The following is an 18,395-nucleotide window of genomic DNA, read 5'->3' as shown; positions in this document are numbered from 1 at the left end:
CAGCCTTCTTAACCATGCGTATACGGTTATTTTTACAATATAGTGTGGACGACCTAAGTTTATTGTAAATAAAGTGATTGGACCTTATTAGTGTCGCTTTAGACCTGATAAATGGGTGAACAACGGAAGCCAGAGCGTCCACGCATCCAAAGGAGTGGATAAGTGAGGTAAATGGCAAAGTTTTGTGTTTTCGGCCCAGAGCAACTCACGGTTGTAGTACAATAGAAGAGAGAGAGTTTCGAGACCCCGAAAAAATTCCCCATAATTTTCCACGTGGAAATATAAAAGTTATCCACTTTACTCAAACAGAATGCTATATTTATTAAATTTTCTTTATTATTGATTATTCTGTGACGAATTTGAGTTAAGATATAAATTGTGACTCGAACAATCCCTTTATTATTTTTGCTTGCATATATATATATTTATATATATTAGAGTCTTAAACGATGCTTTTATTCATACTATTTAAAAATTCGAGACTCGATATTCAATTTCGCTTACTAGAGATTTAAAAGCACTTTTTTGTTTACCTTTACACTGGTCTTATTTAACATTGTTAAGTATTTATTCCTAAAGGGGTCAATTGTTGACTTTCCCCATCAAAAGCAAAATAAACAAGAGAAGACGACCGAAGACAAAGAAAATGAGCATGAAAATGAAAATGTTGCTTATGCAAATGTGCGCAATTCAACAAAAATACTTCGCCACTGTATGGGCGCCCATAAAAATGTCGTACTAACAGAGTACGCCTGCATTGGACTCTAACGGGACCAGGTACGCAATGCAGTTGTAATTTAAAAGCGAAAATATTGCAACTCATAAAATTTTATTCGATTTCATGTTTACATGAAAAATTATTATTAAAAATGCAAGAATAACCAATGAGCCGAAGTAAACAAGGCGAAAATAATAAGGACATAAGGACAACGTCGCGCGAAAGTATGCAACGAAAATGAGAATCGAAATGAAAATGAGAATGAAAATCGAAAATCACAAATGTTGTTTGCAAGCGGAAGGTAAAAAGGAAAAAAAAACAATAAAAGTAATGAAAAGGAAAAATATATAAAATAATAAAAATATTGGAAACGATGAGAAAAAATAAAAAAATGTGAGAAAAAGAAGGTAACTTTGCAACTGAAATGAAAATCGTTAACGTTACCAATAGTGTGTGCGCACAGGTGACGCGCTTGGAAAAGGTGAATAAACACGAAGAGGGTAAGCGCTAAGTAGGCGTGTATGAAGTACTGGGGGAGGTGTGGGTAGAACAAGCGATGATGTGAGTTGAGAGTGAGTGGTAGAGATAGTGGCTGACAAAGGTGTGGTGTTTACCTGGCATACTTTTATATGCATATGTATATATGTGCTGCACGAATATAGTCCAACTGCGACATATGGCCAGCACATGGTTGCCCTCATTTTTTATCAAGCAAATTGGCTTGTGTGTGTGCATGTTCGCAATGCTTTCTTCTCATTATACTCTTTCTTATCATTATTTTGTTATGCTCCCTTATTATTTTTACATAGATTTGTTTTCTATTTTTTTTATATGTTTACTGTCTTCAAATTATGGCAAATTTGCATGTTTGTCATAGCAAGTATATGATCACTGATATTTTAAATATAGTAGATAAATTGATTTTGTAGTTTTTTTGATAAAAAGAATTTATGTAGAGTGGCAGCATTGATTTTGTTTGAATTAGTAATTATTTATTGTAGCAACATAAAAAGTGGCATGTATTTCATTGCAAACATTTTAATTCTTATGATAGGATACTCAAACTAAGTTTCCATGCTTTTGATTGTTATATAACAAACACAATTACGAAAGGCTTAATTTCTAGCAGCCAAGAATTGAAAAAATGCCTGCAAATCTTTTGTAGAAATTAAAAGGAGAGAGTTCTTTGGATCACAAGGGGAGATATAAGCTGATCACTTATAACATAACGTTATTCGGTGTAATGATTAACAAAAATGGCAATAACATTGACATATACACTGTCACTTAAAAATTTGTATACAATCAGTCGGAAGACGGAGATCACATAATTTGTTATATAGTCGTAAAACCAAGATATGGAACGATTTACTACTTTTTTGAATGGGATATATATACTTATATATAAATATAAGAGATATACTAAGCTAAACATTATCGTCTTATATTGTGGAGCTATCTTGATTAGAAGACTTTTACAGTCGGTCTGCGGAGCCTAGAGGAAGTTATACGCTTGGAAGACAGCATGGCTAGTCAGTATTAGCATATATGCTCATGTCAAGCCTCGCAATTTTCGAGAGCACAATGTGGTTACTTTGGTGACTAAAAAATGTGGCTTAGAGGTCTTTACTGAAATATACAACTAAAATGTGGTAACTGTGAATCTTGATTTTGTATTTGAATATATACCTATACCCTAGAAATATTTTTAAAATTAGCAAAATGTCAATAAATTAGGAAATTAAAAATATTTTGTCAGCAGCGCCATCTGTTAGTTGGCTCAATCAACAAGTATTTTTTTGGAAAGTAGTGATGATTGATGATGCGATACGTAATCATGCAGAATCAAAAAACATACATAATGAGTAAACAAGCTTACCAGAAAGCATTATTTACTTAAAAACAAGAAAAAAGGTTAACTTCAGCTATAATACCCTTCACAGACGCAATTTATATTGCATAAAAGGGTATACAAATATCTTTATTCTAATTTTGATTTTCCAGTTTGTATGGCAGCTATAAGCTATAGTGGTCCGATCTGAACAATATGTTCAGAGATTGTAGCAATGTCATGAGTAATAATCTATGCCAAATTTTATAAAGATACCTAGACAAATAAAAGAGTTTTCCATACAAGAACTTGAGTTTGATATGATGATACATATATGTATCTACACTTTGTAGGGTCTACGACGTTTCCTTTTGCGTGTTACAAACATCGTGGCAAACATGATATAGCTTGCTCAGGATCACAAAAAAAAACTTTGTTCAAAGTCAAGCCATAGCTTCTTTAACCTGCCTTTTCGTATTTTTTTTCAATAGAAAAGCTCTCCCAAAAAACTTGATTTTTATGATTTTAGAAGATACTAAGATGCTAGGAGGTATGGCTTAATAGCATTGAAGAGCATTTTAAGAGGAGTCCTGACTTAGTTCGAGGATAGCCTGGTGACTTTTTATCTATTTTTTCGCTGCTGGGGAAGATATAAGTTGAAGTATTGGCTGATGTCGTGGGAGTTGTAGAAATTTTCAAAGTTTTTACATTTTGCTATCAGGAGAAAAATAAACTACCTACGCACTTGTTATGAGCAGAAATTTAAGTAGCTACTACTTAACTTTCAACTTTGCATACGTAAACAAATTCTTGGAATAGTGCGACTATTTTAATTAATAATTCTTAACTCCCTACCAGTTTCTAAGAACACAACTGCTGAGCATATCATTATGCTAGCATATATGTATGAGCCATGAAAATGAAATGGAAACTCGCAAAGCGCTAATGATGATTAAGTGCGTCTGCAACAAGCAACAAGCAGAATGCAACCTGATACTAAACAGTTGTACACACACACCGCAGGCACAGGATGTGTAAAGCGAGATGTCGATGAAGGAAGCTAATGCAGTAGCTGCGTTGCCACCTTGAGAAACTACACTTTTTGCAACGCTCAGCGCATTTTCATGATTTCATAGGTACACCATGGCGTATGAGTAACTAATATGATACTGTATTATATGAGCGTGCATACATATATTGGTTGCGTGGAAAGAGCTCGGCGTGTGACATAACGGTGAAAGTGTTCATGACATTAATTAGCAGCGTGCAGCTGGTAAAACGTTACTACGTTGCTTATGTTTGTATTCGTCTCTGTGTATTTGTTATAATTTAACTTGTTGATGCAAATAAATTTCGCTAAGCAGACGCCAGCGCTAAGTTTATTTCGACTGTTGCATTAACGGGAGGGTTACAACTGATTTTTTGTTATATAGAAAGTTATTTTTCGAAAAGCAAATTTTATGAGTCAGCGGAAAACTGGCAGTTGTTGCCACTTTCTTTTAGTAAATAAGAAGACTTCGGAGTATGGAACTTTGTAGACGCTTCAGCAAAAATGCTTTCTGTTCTTTATGATAATAATTAACGCTTTAATATTTACCTAGCATTGCCTAACTGTCAATACAACGCTAAAGTGTTATTCGTTCAAAATGTTACGTATACGCCATATAACACCCAACCCAATTGCTTAGTTTCGTTCATAAAAGCAAGGTTTTCATTATTGTTATTTTAAAATTAACTAGTTATATATTTTCTTACTTGCCGCACACATTCTTGAGATTACTAACAGACGTCTCACCTGCCACAACCGATAAAATGTTGCAACTTCATTCAACACATTGATTGCTTTGAGAATTAGTTGTCATGCAATTAAGTACGTGTTTCAGACGCAAAAACTTGCTGAGTGCAGAGTAGTATGTATATAATAAAATATAAATTCTTTGTGGTGCTAGTGGAGTTGTTGTTTATGTGCATCTTGCAAATGATTTTCATAATATTTTGGAAGATTTTTGCGGATTCTCAAGTTCTTATAGAAGTTTAGGTTATAGTTTAAGTTCTTGTATTTGATAATTCTAGAAAAAAACAAGTGCCGTTATTTTTTAATATATTGTAGCTTGTATGCAATGTGTACTCATACATAATAATAAGTTCAGTGTTTGTTGACGCTTATTAATAATTTAGTGGGGAGCTAAAGATAATAGTATTATGGTGATTGTTTTAAAAAAATTTTCGAAAAGCGCAGTTGATGGCATACAGACAGAATTGGGTATCCTTGAGTGATTCGAACCAATTCAGACATAAAAACTGTTCGTAGAAATTCCCCCAGAACACAGAAAATTATGCCGAGGGAAATGGATATATTGACCAGATAAATGTAAAGAATTATGCGAGATGATCTCTACATGAACCGTCGGCCAACTGGTCATCTTCTGAGAACGCGCTTAAGACAAATTAACACAATTTCACACGGTCAAAACTACAAAACCTCCGCTAAAACTTTCAAAATTTAAAAAAAAAAATGTATGGTCACCAACCAGCTGCAGTCCCCTCTAAAAACGTTACACCTCTTCACTTCTGTGGTATGAATGTATTAGAAGGCGTGGTAAAGTAGTTCAGCATTACTTACTCGTTGGAGAGCATTGGACCCTGTAGCAACATTTTGATCCAGCACATAAGAGCAGTGACTTAAAAGTAACATTCCTGGTTACATAGCTGCAGATGATTGGCCGTTTCAAAGGTCAGATTCGGTTTATGGTAAGATTTGGAGAAAATGACCTATTGAATACTCCACAGAAATTTAGAGAGTGTCAAAAAACTTTGGTTCAACCAGCGACCAAATAAAAAAAAAAGAGATTGTGCCTGCTGACCGTTTCGAATAAAATTGTATACATCGCTTACTAAGTTAATTAAATTCAATCAAAAAAAATTTATTATAGTTTCATTTTTATAACATTCCGAACTTGTAACAGAACTTATGGCACTTAGGTAGGTAGGTGTTTTTTTTAACTAATGCAACATTTTTTGTAACATCTAGCATATTAACTGGATCAAAATATGCATATGTAATTGATCACACAGCCTTTAAGCCAATAAAAAGCAACTACCGTATTTAATCGAAAATAATGAAAACAAATTGTAGGCATACAAGCGTCATCTAGCGTGATTCTGAAATAAAATCAAATTTCAGAAGTGAACTCCTTGACAAAAACAGCAACATTGACGTTCTTTTCACTATTTGGTTTAATTTTTTCTTGCCTACAGGCTCAGCAGCTTTATGCATGCATAAGAAACAACCAGACCTATAGACTAAAAATCCGCTTAGAATGTTTTTATCGGATGATTAAGATATTGTTTACTTTTGGTTTTGATAAAAAAGTGCGAACTAGTTGCTTTGTTTTACAAATTGTTGCGTATGGCCGCTATAGTTCTAACCTGTCCTTAATCTAATTATATTTTGATTGAAAACTTACTCTCTGAAATCCCCAGAATAATCACAAACTACGAATAGATGCTTTCATGTTTATCTAAGAAAATCGCTTCACGCACTTGCTTTAACTTCGGATGCTCTGAATAGCGGTTTCACATTTTTACTCCTAGAAATGAGGAAAGCTAGCGCTAAGAAAAAGCAAGCTTCCTAGCATATTTCTGACTTATCAACTCTTGATTGTGTCATGACAAGCATAAGTAGGGCGTTTTGATAACACATTTTATAATTTGTTGCAATACTCTTCTCTCTAAGAACAATTTGTTGTGAATTTTAGATAAACAAGTCCATAAGTTTAGTTTGATAACTCAGTATTTGATATTTTCAGTAGAATTTCTTCTAAGATAAGAATATTACAAAAGTGTTTTAAGAGTGTACTTTTTAAATATGTGGTGGTGTTTTAATGGTACACAGAAATCAATAAGGGTCAAGACTTATTAGTCAGAGGGTCAGCTCTCAACCCAGCCGACAGATCAATCAAACAAGTTTGATCTTTATCCTCTGCATAGTACTTTTTCAACAAAGTGGTTGCCAGCTCATCAAAGTTGCCAGCGAGGTCATATATAAGTCTATGCACCATATCTTCGATAGGTCATTTGTATGACATTGCAACATGTTAATTTTTGACTGATTTTCACAAACAACTCATTTAGAAGCTTCTCACAGCACGTCAAAATAACTTTCGGCTAACATTCATTTAAAAAATTTAAAATCTTCTCAATTTACCGCCGCTACTTGGCTCTAACTTAAGAACCACAAAAGGGTAGTCACTCTTCCTACACAACGTGTCCACGGATACTTAACTTAATCGACTGACAATGGTCGGGATCTGTCAAATTATGCTGGACAACCCTTTTATTTTGGTTTTATTTTGGTGTGTGGCAAGACTCCGTTGCCACAAATCGATAAGCGAAGGCGATCAAGCGCAGCGACAGAGTACTTTGTGGACTTTGGATGTGCAACCGCAAGCTTTGACTAGTAAGTTTAGCTAATTTTTTTTTTGTTTGTACTCTTCTACTTTCACTTTCGCATTCCCTTTGATTTACCCATAAATGCCTTATAAATACTTTTGGTTGTTGGTACTTAATTTCTATGCTTGAACACTTTTTGACTTTTGCTCTCTTCTAAATTTATTTATTTTTCTACTATTTCTCGTGTGTTCTCATATAATTTCTTTGCATTTAATTTCGGTTTCCTCTTTACAGTTACAACAAAATTTCTTCTTTCACCCTTTCTCAGCAACCTCTGCGTCTTAGCTTGCCGCTAACCCTGTTAATTTGTAAACTTTTGGTGTTTTTCACTTTGTTCTGTCGTGCATAAACAGCCATTCGATGCTCCCAGTCTCTCGGCGTGTGGCAGCTCAACTCTTGCCACAATTTTCGCTGCTTACCTTTTTACCGGGTCACGCGCAGCGTCGAAAGTTTGTTTGACCCCTAAAATGTTGTAGGTTCAATGCGTTTGGCTTCTATTAACTAATTGTTGTTGGTTTTTAATATTGTTGTTGCTTGTTGCTGTTTTTGTTTATGCGATATCAGCACCGTTTCGGTCTGGCACTTTGTCGTTTATTGACACTCTTGATTAATTATAAATGAGTTTGTTAACTGTAATACCGTTAGTGTGCATTGTTGCTGTTGCTTTAAAGCAACGGATATATAAGACAAGTGGTGAGTTATTTTTTGCGGCACAAAATACTTTGGACCTATTTATTTAATGCTAATTATTTTATCGTTTTCAAGGCGGTGATAGCAAATTAAGTATTTTGAAGGTTGAGAGAGGATGCTCATGGTTGTCACTGCTTATTAAATAGGCCTTACGAAAAGTAGATTTAGTAATTTGCGAGAAATGATGTTATTTGGCGTACATAAAATACTTAACATAAAATAATTAACGGCAGATTATATATTTCAGTAATCAAAATTAATTTGATTCAGTAGAAAAAAAAGAAAATGTTTAGATAAGAAAAATTTTTGAAGCTATTGAAGTCATAACTCTCGGCATTAATGCGGAGATATTTAATCAAAATTGGAGGGATTAGACAACAATTACACCTGCTTCTTTCATAGAGTTTATTATAAAAAAAAAATCTCGCACTAAAACCTGGAACACTCGTAGTACTCTATATACTAACATACATCGCGTTCACATTTAGATGGAAACATCAACGCACTTTCTTCTGCATTGTCCAGTTTTTGCAAGTCTAAAGGTGAAACACCTCTGCAGTCATGTCTTCGGCGAAACAGAGCGAAACAAAGCCGAAAGTGGTATTAGCCACCTCAACACATTCGAGATCGGCTGAAAGCGCTCAATTTTATATGAGTTCTAGATACCATAATAGACAGGCTATAAGCTGTCCAAGTAAGATCCTTGTTAGGATCGACTTTTTGACCTAAAAAATAATTTTCTAGTACAAAAATTAACGCTCTTCAAAAAAGGGTGGGAAGTATTCAGGTAAACTTTTGCTGTATGCTGGGTTAATATTATATGTGCTCTTAATTGCCATACCGATTTCTATTAGCACGTTTGGCTCAATAAAAAATAATCTAGATATTGAGCAAGGTGTAGTGATGAGACTTTTTAATAATGTTACCTATAAAACATATTTTCTAAACGGAAACCACTCTATATCTAACTTCTGTAAGATTATGTCAGGTGTAATTTAAAGTTCACTTATAATCTACAAAATTTAATATTTTATTTTAACATTTCCTAATATTACAAGTATATACGTTTAACATGCAGGATTACTTACTTCCTGATATTTCTGTGATTTGGAAGTATTTAAACTTTAATTCCTCTCATTTAAAAACTAACGGTGTGTCAACCTTTTTCATTGCAGATGAAATTCTCGGAGTTCATATAACCTCGGTATTATTTGTTTGATAATACAAATTACTGCAATCACAGGTAAGTTCAACTTATAAAATTACCAAGAAGTTAATTATCATTTTGCGAACTTGATAATTTTTTATATATTTTCGGCTTCAAATCTGGACAATAGAAAAACAAATAGGACAATTTTAAAAACAAGCATTAAGTTCCAAAGCAGTACTTTTTATAAGACCACCACTGTAAATGAGAGTATGTGGGAACAGTTTGATATGAGCATAAAATTAAATGCACTCGAATAACGGGCATTCAGCATAGTTAACATACTTTATTTTAAATTTTTTTTTATGCGTATCTCTTATTCTGAGAGAGAGAGAAATGTTGTCAGCTGATGTTAAAATTTGCTGGTGGTGCCTTTTCTCTGTGAGCAGAGTGAACAGCTGTTGCTTACAGCGTGGTTAAAAGTAGTCAACATATTATGACAAGGTGACTGAGGTGGGAATGAAGTTAGAAAATTTGTTGTGAAATTGGGAAAATTATAAGTTGTTTTTTTGGTATTTAAAATAGTCCGAATTTAAGTAAAGATATATAACTGTTTTTAGAAAATGTGAGTCTGCAATATTCTTGTGTGGTACTGGTTTGTTATTATAGACTCGGCATCTATACTTACCCTTGACTACGATGGTAAATTGATAGACCTATTTTGTGAGTTTCGGTAATTAATTTGGACGAATTTTAATAAATTTTTTGTACAACAATAATATATACTGAACTTAAATCTCACATTTATTTCATACATTTGACAGCAAAATTCAAATAGTGTATCTTATATGATGAAGCAGTATTTATGCCAAGCAAGAGTAGATGATAATTTAGATTCTCATAACGGTTGATATATTGTCTAAAATATGTTATCTCTCGGTGTATGTGTAATTATTTTTTTCACACATAGTCTGTATATTTGCAAAACCTAGGAGACTGCCGCAAAGTTTCAGAAGTTGTATGTATTACTATTCAACGTCCATTTTCAATATATATAATTTTTAATTTTTATTTCAAAGATATTAAATAATATCCATTTTACAATACTTTGGCGCTTAGATGTCGCATGTAATATTATAATAATATATGCTTTACCAAAAGTTTGAAAATGTATATAGTTAATTCCAAATTATTAACTCATGAAATAGATATCTAATCCATTCTTCTAAAAAGGAAATTCCTGGGGCTTAGATCTAAAATATGAGAGTCTTTACCGTTATAATATGAACTAAAAAAATCCGCTAGAGCGTGTTTAAAATGTTGTCTTACTCTTAATATCGATACCATAAACTCTCTTTAACAAATAAGAGAATGCGTTAAGATCTAATGAAGAGTAACTTAATGTTAATATTTTACTATTAAGCGCAAGAGAATTGCAATGTTTGGCAAATGATTTCGTTTGAACGCTCATAGGTGTCGCTTCAAATGCCGGAGAAGTGAACGGCAAATTCAAATAATAACGGTGGGCTGACGGCTAAAGAGTAAAAGAATTTCACATTTGGTAATGCGATCCTTCCGTTTTTAAGTGATAACGATATTCAAAAACAAATGCAGATCTTTCTTAGAACGTGACCCAATATTTAAAGAAATGGAGAATTCTTAATATTCATACATATTTGGTCGAATAACATTTTTAAGCGACATTTTTTCGTGACTCACTTTTGAGATATAATAGAAGGTAAGCAATTAGATTCCCCTGTCTACATAGCCGCGAATGTAAAGCTAATAATGGATATTAAGAATTATAAAGTAGCTGAAATTGCGCTTCATAAGCGGTCATCTCTTTAAGCGTAGCGAGCTGCCAGGAAAATATTTCCACAATTTTCAAACCAAGTTTTTTTTGTTTAAGCAAACGTTTTGTCTCTGTAATGCTAACAAAAGAAAGAGTAACGCTCTTACCTCAACATTATTTTACTCTCTTTAAACACTTGGCTAACGGTATTTAACTGTAAATGCTCTCACCACTCACCAACTCAAAGAGCATTTCAGCAAAAGCTGCTACTCGTTACTTTTGGGCCTATGCAGGCTCGGTAAGCGTGGTGAATTTGATGAACCGAATTGCACGAAAGAAGCCATTTAGTAGCGGCACTTGCACTTCCGCAAGTGACACAAACATACGATTACCGCATACTTCCTGTATGAGCGCAGAGGTGTGGTGAGTAGGTGAGCACTTCGTGGTCGGACGGTAGGTTACTACAGCTGCGAACTCAGTACATATGTATATGTATATTAGCTAACTTCTGTCGGCTGAGCGCTACCTCGGCGGGGCGCTTGACGTCGGCTGCAATAACAACGCTCAGCCGCTTTAATTTTTTTTGTGGAATAAAATTGTTAGTGTGCTTAGCAAAATGCAGCGTTCCAGTAAATTGTTTTTATCTTATTTTTATGCAATATCAGGTAGGAAATGCGGTTCAGCTCAGCGCTGCTGCTAATGCTATTAACGCTAGCTGCAGACGTTTGCGCCAGCTACGCGCGTTCGTGGCGCCACATTGGCGGCGAGGACACGACACTGCAACCGGCGGCGCTTCGGGCCATGTTAGCCAATGGGCAACGAATTGCAAACGCTGTTTGACTTTAAGCTAAGCGACGGCGAACACAGCAAACGCCGCATGCCATAGCGTTGCAGCAAAGCTTGCAGCTGAGCGCGTTCCACTTTGCTGTGATGCGCGCGCGCTCAATTCCTTAGCTTACTGAGATTTAACAATAGCATTGCGAGAGTGGCGTTATTTGCAGCGTTGCAGCGCGCCAAGCAGTGAGTGCAGAGTGCAGTGTGCGAGCGCCGCTTTCGTGTACGTCTATAGTTTGCTAAAGCGGTTTGGTTGGCTGTGCGCCGCTGGCTGCAACTGTGCATGCAACTATTCTAGTTTGCCATATGCGTAGCATGTAAATAGCTAGTTTGTTGTTTTTGCTTTAGTTTTTTGTACTGCCGCGCTGTTGTTCTACTGTCTAGCTGTTTTGTTTTTGCCATGCTATTGCTGCACATCGCATGCTATCCAATCGGCGCTGCTGCTGCAACAAAATAGTTGCATCGTTGCGTTCTTGCCATTCTGGCCATGTTTTTTAGCCAACAGCCGCTACCAAACGCTTCAGTCTATAAGCGACAACGTGTACGAGCGGTCGCGTTCTTATTCTTTTGCCCGCTAATAACTAACCAATACTCAGAAAGTAACCAAGCATAGCGCCACTGATAATCTAGTAGCCTAGCATAAACGCAGCTTTTTGAATAAACGCATGCAGTAAAAAATTATTTCCGAGAGATTTCCGCGCGCTTAGTTCAAAACGTGTACTTGCATATATTTGCGCTTAGTTTAATCGTACTTCAAGCAGCGCGGCAGAATTTCTATACAAAGCGACTCAACGCATCTCAAGCGATAGTTCAAGCAATTGCATATTTTGATTATTGACAAGTGGTGTTAAAAATTTTGAGATTGTAGCTAACCGGGCGCGTGCTGTATTCATTTACCGCGTTGCTTTGTATCCAAATGCTAAAGTGTTGCTCTTAGCTATCCGCTTTCAACGTAAGCGTTTAAAAGCGCTTTGCATAAACGGCAGCGCATACCGCGAAACCACTTTAATAAAAAAAAATAAAAACTACAACACATAAACAAATCTAACCAAAGCGCACGCCATACGCCGCCTAGTAGCCAACTTCCGCTGCTTAGCAAATATATTCAAACCATATTGAAAGTGTCGGAACAGCGCTTGCGAGCGGAAACTGTAAATTCTATTACGATTTTGCCATTGTTGTTTTTCGGCTTTCTCGCTCTAAGCGCGCTTGTAGATTTGTAACCGCGTGGCTCATTTCTGCCCACTTAAGGTTTACAATACGCGCGTACGCGTCTAAGTCGACAAATATTTAATAAATATTAAAGAGTGCATGCAATAACTAAAAAGTAACTTGCAATAAAAATTAAAATAGCAACAAAATTAATTTTGTGTTCAAATGTTTGTGTGAGCAGCTATTACAGATTATTGTTACATATGGACGCTTGTATGCTGTTGGCAGCGCGTCAAAGTGTTGCTGAAAGTGAAGGTTGTTAAATTTGTCAAATATTTAATTCGTTTTTTAACACACATATTTTTTCGCTACTTCATCGGGAGGCTCAAAAATATATATTATTTATCAAAATTTTGTAAAAAAGTTCGCTGTTTCTGAAAAACATATATATATTTTTTATTTGTAGTTTCCAAATTTTTTTTAATCATATTTGTATAAAAGTCACAAAATTTTGAAGTAAAATATGCATACTTGATGTCTACACATTGTTTTTCAGTATATCTTTTTGAGTTTAGATACTTTTTTTGCTACATTCAATACAGTCTGCTTAAAACTCTACATTTCATTAAAGACAAATTTCCATTGCCGTAATTTGGAAACTGAAAACTCAACCGATCGTTCACACATTCAACATTTAGTTCCTAAAATCAAACTTTTTTTGCAGTGTAAAATTCTGCTAATTTTTTCTCAATTAAAAAAAAAAAATTTTAAAAAGAAGGAAATTTCAAAACAATAAAATCAAAATTTGTTATTTATATCAATTCACACACCGGCCATTTAGAACTGTGCATTTGAAAAAAGTTTAATTCTAAGTTGTATATATAAGTATATAAATGCAATTCTGTGACCTCAAAGAAAATTTTTTTTGTCTTTTTAGTAACACAACAAACAATACTAGTGCCATTTTAAAAAAATTATTTCAATAAATTCGATACAATAAAAAAAATTATTGTTTTTTATTTATAATTTTAAAAGATGTTTTTTTTTTTAATAAATGAAAAATATCATATAAGTTTAATGTAAAAATATTCAAATTTTAATTAATTGTTTCATTATTTTTAAACGCTTATTCGTCCTATGAGGCTTTGTTTCAACTTAAAATTATAAAAATAATAATTTTTTGTTATTAATTTTTTATATTTTTTAATTAAATTATATACTGATATTTTTAAAAGTTAATTTAAATTAAGTTTTTTGGAGCAAATTCAAAAAAAAAACTCGCATATAAAAGAAATTATTTCAATAAATTGGAAACAATATATAATTTTAAATGATTTTATTTTTAACTTAAAAAACTTTTATTTTAATAATTATTTATTTTATATTAAATAATTAACGAAATTTGTGTAAAAAAATAAAATTTGTTATAAAATGTTCGATTACTTTTAAACTTCTATTTTTTCTATAATGCTTTTCTCTAATTATATGCAACACTTATATAAATTTATAATTATATTTTGTCCTTAAACTTAAAATAAAAACACAATTGTTATTAATTTTGATAAATTGTTTATGTATCATTATTAATTGATTTATAAATTATTATATATATATATTATATAAAGTAAAAATATTTTAAATGAGAAAAAATTAAAACTTAAATAAAACTGATTTTTTAAGATATATTTTGCCAAAGTTTTGTTTAATACATTTTTTAATTAAAATAAAATATTCAACAATGTTAATAAATTAAAAAAATTTAAAAAATCTGAGAGAATTGTTATATAAAAAAAATTGTAATAAAAAATTAATTTGATACCAATGGTTATGCCCTACTAAATTCATACGATTTTAAAAACAAATTTTATACATAAATTTACTTAAAAAAAATATATATAAAAATAGTTTATTTTGCAAAACAATTTCATAAAAAAGCACTTTCAATTGAAAAAATCAGAATCCAAAAATTGTTTCAGGTATTTATTTTTTTTATTCACTATTATACCCTAAAAAGCCACGAAAATTGTATCACCCAAAAGGAAACGTCATAGAGCCTATATACCTAAATGATCAGCATGATGAGCTGAGTCGATTTAGCCATGCCCGTCTGTCTGTACAGCCTATGACTGACATACAAACTGAAAGGGACAATTAAGAGCTCACACATGAAGAGGCCAATTTTTAGAAAATCCAAGCGAAAAAAATACATTAGTTTTGCGACCCACCCTAATATATATATTTATATTATATTTTAATTACCTATTTTTTATTTATATTTAATTTTTTGAAAAACTGATATTTTTTTGTACATACTTTGAAGTGAATGAAATATTTTTAAAAGAAAAATAAAACTGAAAGCAATAAAAAATAAATTTTATATAATTTTGAAATTTTGTTTTTTGAATTTTTCTTGCCACATTCGAGTATTTTGATTTTCTTATAATTCAATTTGCCAAAAACACAAAAAAAATTAAAGGAAAAGTGTTATAATTTTTTGTTTAACTGTATTAAAAGAAAATTTTATTTTTTCATTACCATAACAAAACTAAGAAAATAAAAATCTAGTAAACTTGACTAAAAGGCAACTAATTGAAATTAAAATAAAATTCGAACATTTTATTATTCATTGTGAAATAAAATAATTTACATGCTAAGTATTAATTGAAAGGTGTGCAAATAATTTTTGAATAAAATGTAGCGGATTAATAAGTGAGAAAAATTGTTTTTTGAAGCCAAAAAAATTACAAAATATTTATTGTATATTTCATGTCAAGCCCTGTATAATATTTTTACAATATAGCTATACATTTTTATTAAATATTATCTTCAATATATTTTTAAATTTTTTTTAATTTTATTTTTGTAATTAAGAAAATTAAAAAACGTTCAACCCATTTTTGTTCCATAAAAGTGAGTCGACAATTCCAATACATTTTGTTTTATTAGTTTGTCATAATATTTTTTCACTTAATATTATATACATCGCTAGTATATTAGGTAAGGTCACAATAGATGGCCACAGTAGCAATAATATAAATATATTTTCAAGCAATCTTTTGCGTTTTCAACAGAAAGTTTCTGCAAAAAATAAATAATTCAAAAATTAGCAGCAAAAAAAACTTAAATGAATTAATTAACTATAGCCATGCATTCATCTCTTTATACGCGTATTTACAGCTGCACACACTTCATTACGTCGGTATTAGCTAAGCGCAATGAAAGCGAGGGACACAAGCGGGGGGTAAACATGCAAGCAAGTACATGTGTTCGAGGAAAATTGAGAAAAGAAAACCCACTAAACTCAAATTTAATTGAGTGTTGCGCCACATTAGCAGCAATCGCAGACGCAGCAACAGCTGTGGCAGCAACAACAACCACAAATAACAACAACAACATGCAATTAGCCAAAATTACCGTCAATAAAGACAAATGCACTGCAATTAAGTAAAAGTTGTGGTGCTGAATTGGGCTTTCTTCGCCTTCTCTCTCTCGCTCTCGCCAGTTCGCATTAGCTCAACGGAGTGCCACAATTTCTTAAATGCTTACATAAGCATAAAAAATTGAAACACACAATTAATTGCAGTTTTTTATTTAAAATAATATTAATTAAAACTTTTGTAATTAAATTTTTAAAGGAAACATAAGGGATTTACTACTGAGAAAAATATTTTTGAAGCTTAAATAAATTATAAAATATTTAATTTATTTTTCTGTATATCATTAAATATATTTTTCTAAATTAAATTAAATTTTATTTTATTTAAATTCTACCTTGAGCATACTTGAGAAACTTTTTCAAAGTAGTGTAATCAGGCTTGCGAAGTGTTTAATTAAAAAATTTCGGATTAAAAACTGTTGTTGAAAATATTACTTTTTTGAAATAAATGAGCGAGGGCAAATATTAATTCTAAAACAAATTATTTTTTTAATTCTTAATTATATGCTTGAGATTAAAACTTTTGTTTTTTAATCCGGTTTTTGGGATTAAAATTTTGTTTTTTATATTTTAGTCCCGTATTTGGGATTACAAAAAAAAAAAAATTTAATTCAAATGTTAATTGAATTCCTTTTTTTAATGCATTATTTGCAACCTTCAGTATAGTTTACTTTCTCTTGCCAATATCTTCAATATGCCCTAAATCGTAAAATAAATTTTTACTTCTAAAGTGACTCTTGTGCCACCGAACGGAATTTTAATTTTCCTCTAGAAATATGCAATTATTACAAGTATATATAAAATAGTGTCTATAACTTGTGTCCGCCAGCTTGGCAACGATCTCCCTAGACTTTTACATTTTTATTCCAGGTAATCTTATACTCGTATACCCATAACAGTACTTTTCTTGGAAATATATTAATCTATTTACATATGTTTAACCTTAAAACAAATGCAAAGTCTACAAATGATGATAACAGCGGGCTTGCTGCCTGACTATTTTATCTTCTCTTTACCGAGTAGAGAGAGCAAAAATTTCAGAAATTTTAACGTAGAATCCAGTAACTGTTTGATTCGAATAACTAGAACAAATCAGAAACATCGAAATTTGCAAAGAAATGACTGAGCGACGACTTCTGATTCAAATCCACTGATGTTGGGAAACCAAATCTTAAATAAAGTTCTTCCATAAAACAGTTTGACATGTTTTGAAATCGCGCCTTTACTTTACGGACGCATTTGGTTTTACCTTTTTTATATTGTTAGCAATGCAACATTTTCTATAATTCTTACTTAGTATCATATCGCAGTTAAATACTACTTGAGTTACCGACTACTCCAAAGTCTATTAAAGATTATTTTTTAATTTTTTTTCATTCATTTAATTTATTCATCGTTTGCTATAACACAGTACCAGTTTCATCGAAGCGAGAGACAACAGAACACTTTTATGTATATTTTGTTTAAAACAACGGTAAACAAGTACGAAAAAAACACTCGCTTAAATGAAAAAATCATTTACAGCAAGAATAGTAATACATACATGAATTCCGTTTCTAAATCAAAGAAGATGATAAGGCAATGATTAAGCGACTTAAAATATAGCACTGCAAAATTTGGAAAAATAATAATGTGAAATGGAATGTTAACAGTACATTTCCAAAATTTATTAACTGATTGGCACGTTCTTTTGACACTCGTTTTTATCTATTTATTTTTATTTTTTTTATTACAGCTTTGTTGTGTTTTCAGTTCAGTTTCATATTTTTTTCAAAATGTTATTCTTCAATGTATCTTTGCAGAAGCGAGAAACCCTGCACATTTTGAATTGTCTATTTTTTAATTTTATTTCGATATTTATTTTTCTTAATATATGTTTCATTTTCTACATGGTAATTGTATAAATGCCATCAATTAGCTAGTAATAAATAAAAAATAGCTCTCGAATAGCAACGAATTTACGTTTTTCATACACTTCCTTCATACTGCCGCCCTCGCAGCTAATAACTATATAGAAAACATCTCTTATATTTTTTTAATCTTTCTTTCCTTTTTTTCTTACATTTTTAATTTTCACTAACTTTTGCTGAGGGTGACAGTCTAGTTTCTAGCATTTTAATAACACCTCTCCCTCTGTTCCCTTCTTTCATCGCATTCCTTCCTCACTTCACATTGAGTTATTTATAAATTTATAGCTTCATAATTCCAAGTGCACATAAATTCAATGGCATTTATTTACTTACGTTCGCGTAGACACACATGCCCGAGAAACCCTTCAACGCGCCCCAAAGTATGCAAACGCCTGATATAAAAATAGCCAAAGGAGTATGAGATCTCATTAAA

The 18,395-nt window shown here is 32.2% G+C and overlaps 1 protein-coding gene across 1 annotated transcript in view; it reads left to right on the top strand.

Moving 5' to 3' along the window:
• The first annotated feature begins 11,944 nt into the window (after window positions 1-11,944).
• The window catches only part of mbl (muscleblind), a 498,372-nt gene continuing 491,921 nt past the window's right edge, over window positions 11,945-18,395 (top strand). The window contains exon 1 of the mRNA XM_036375621.2: window positions 11,945-12,931. The gene's annotated coding sequence lies outside the window, so the exon portion shown is untranslated. The remainder of the gene's footprint in view (window positions 12,932-18,395) is intronic.

The sequence above is a fragment of the Bactrocera oleae genome, chromosome 4 (assembly GCF_042242935.1).
Source record: "Bactrocera oleae isolate idBacOlea1 chromosome 4, idBacOlea1, whole genome shotgun sequence".
NCBI classification, from domain to species: domain Eukaryota; kingdom Metazoa; phylum Arthropoda; class Insecta; order Diptera; family Tephritidae; genus Bactrocera; species Bactrocera oleae.
Note: the sequence above shows the minus strand (reverse complement) of the source record. Positions and strands in the feature narration are given on the sequence as shown.